The following is a 2,739-nucleotide window of genomic DNA, read 5'->3' on the forward strand; positions in this document are numbered from 1 at the left end:
GCGGCTGAAGAGCTAAGAAAATACTAAACACCTTCCAATATTTTACAGTTCTTTCTGTATCGCATCGTGGTAAATTCACATTTCTCAGAAATTTGACAACAAAACAAAACAAAACGAGTATTTCATTTGCTAATTTTTCGCTATTTATATTGTTTAATGTAAATTTATGTCTTTTTAGGATATGTTGAGCCAACAAAGAAGACGCAGTTGGAAAATGGAGCAATTAGTAATGAAGTAGCAGGCATATTTTGAAAATTATGCCGATAAGCAGGATGGAATTTGGAAAAGTAAGTGCCTGGTTGCAGCATATCTATGCATCAAAAAGTATTTAATTAAATTGTTTATAGAAATGTTATAAATCGATTGGCTCATTTAGGATGTGCTCCAAACATTTGGCGAACTTTTTTTCGCCTTTTCAACGTGCTAAGTAACAAGTTAAGATGACTGCCATCACGGCCGGTAAGAAACCGCAAACAAAGGGCAGACAACATCCTGTCCCCGAGTCGAAGCTGCAGTTCAGCAAGAGCAGGTCAGCAAATTGCTACCCTGATCAAACGTAAACTAAAACGCTCTGCTGTGATTGCACTCCGTAAACGTGAAAACTTGGTGCATGCTGAGAAATATGAAACAAGAAAACTCCGTGATGGACGCCGTGAGATAGAGTTGCGCTGTGTGGCAAAGAAATGCGGCCAATTCTACGGGCCTAAAAAATACAAATTGGTTTTTGTGATCCGTATCCGCGGTATCAACAAGGTTGCACAAAAAGTGCGTAAAGTTTTACAGTTCCGTCTTCGCCACATTAAAACGTTGTGTTCATCAAATTGAGCAAGGCAACCATTAATGTGCTACGTATGCCGAACCCTATATAGGGTTGTCCAAATCTTAAATCAGTTCGTGAATTGATGTACAAACGTGGAATTGTCAAGCACAACCATCAACTTGTCCCAATCTCTGCTTTGTGATCGAACGCAAATTTCGCGAAGCGCACGAAATTCAGTGCGTTGATTATTTGGTGCACGAAATATTCACTGTTGGAACCCATTTCAAGAAAGCCTCCAACTTCCTGTTGCTATTCAAGCTCAACACATCAACCCGAGGCTGGCGCATGAAGGCTAATCACTACGTTGAGGTTGGTGATTTCGGTAGGCGTGAGGATAAGATCAACAAATTGCTGCACAAGATGGCTTATAGAAATTGTTGTTTGTATTTAAGGCGACAAAAAAATTTGGCACATCTTCAAAAGACGCCCAAGCAAAAAAAAAAGAAAAAGAAAATTAAAAATTTCCTGAAGTTGCCTTTACACGGGTCGATTTCTGTCAATTGGAAAATTGACTAAGATATCGACTAGCCAAAACGCTTACTATTTACGGTTGAATTGCAATTTACACGGGTAGATTTTGGTTAAACGAAAAAAAATCGACCGTGTAAAGGCAGCTTAAATAACGTTCAAATTAATCATCCCCTTTGAGATGGAAAATACCAATAACCATTTCATAATTTCGAAAACTATTCCATTTATTTTGTTCTTGCATTTTCCGCACCACTTGTGAGGTATGCTTTTAGGCGCATTACCGATTTTTTTTAAGGTGCTGTGTTCCCCAGGAGGCCTATTTTCACCTTTACAACTTAACTTCTTCTTCTTTTTTGGCGCTGTAACCGCCTAAGCGATTTTGGCCGAGTTCAGCAAAGCACGCCAGTCGTTTCTCCTCTGTTCCAACTGACGCCAATTGGAAACGCCAAGTACTTCTCCACCTGATCTTTCCATCGCAGTGGGGGCCTCCCTCTTCCTCTGCTACCACCAGCGGGTTCCGAGTTGAATACTTTCAGAGCTGGAGCGTCGGTGTCCATTCGAACGACATGACCAAGCCAGCGGAGCCGCTGTATTTTAATTCGCTGCACTATGTCCATATCGTTGTAAAGCTCATACAGCTCATCGTTCCATCGTCTGCGGTACTCGCCGTCGCCAACGCGTAAAGGACCGTAAATCTTCCGCAAAATCTTTCTCTCAAACACCCCAAGAGCCGCCTCATCGGATGTTGTCATTGTCCATGCTTCTGCGCCATATACCAGCACGGGCATGATGAGTGACTTATAGAGCGTGGTTTTCGTACGTCGAGAGAGGACTTTACTCCTGAATTGCCTACTCAGTCCAAAGTAGCACGTGTTGGCAAGAGTGATTCTACGTTGGATTTCAATGCTGACATTATTATCGGTGTTAATGCTGGTTCCCAAGTAAACGAAATTCTCTACTTTCTCGAAATTGTAACTGTCAACAGTGACGTGGGTGCCAAGGCGCGAATGTGCTGACTGTTTGTTTGATGACAGGAGATACTTCGACTTGTCCTCGTTTACCACCAGACCCATGCGCTTTGCTTCCCTATCCAACTTGGAAAAGGCAGAACAGACTTCGTGGTTTTTGTTACCGATGATGTCGATGTCATCGGCATAAGCCAGCAATTGCACGCTCTTGTAGTAAATTGTTCCTGAGCGGTTCAGTTCTGCAGCTCTTATTATCTTCTCCAACATCAGATTAAAGAAATCACATGAAAGGGAGTCGCTCTGTCTGAAACCCCGTTTTGTGGCGAACGGCTCGGAGAGGTCTTTTCCAATTCTGACGGAGCTGGTGGTATTGCTCAACGTCATTTTACACAGCCGTATGAGTTTTGAGGGGATGCCAAATTCAGACATAGCGGCGTATAGGCAACTCCTTTTAGTGCTGTCAAAAGCGGCTTTAAAGTC

Source organism: Rhagoletis pomonella, unplaced genomic scaffold, assembly GCF_013731165.1.
Source record: "Rhagoletis pomonella isolate Grant_MI unplaced genomic scaffold, Rhpom_1.0 Rhpom_scaffold_00003, whole genome shotgun sequence".
NCBI classification, from domain to species: domain Eukaryota; kingdom Metazoa; phylum Arthropoda; class Insecta; order Diptera; family Tephritidae; genus Rhagoletis; species Rhagoletis pomonella.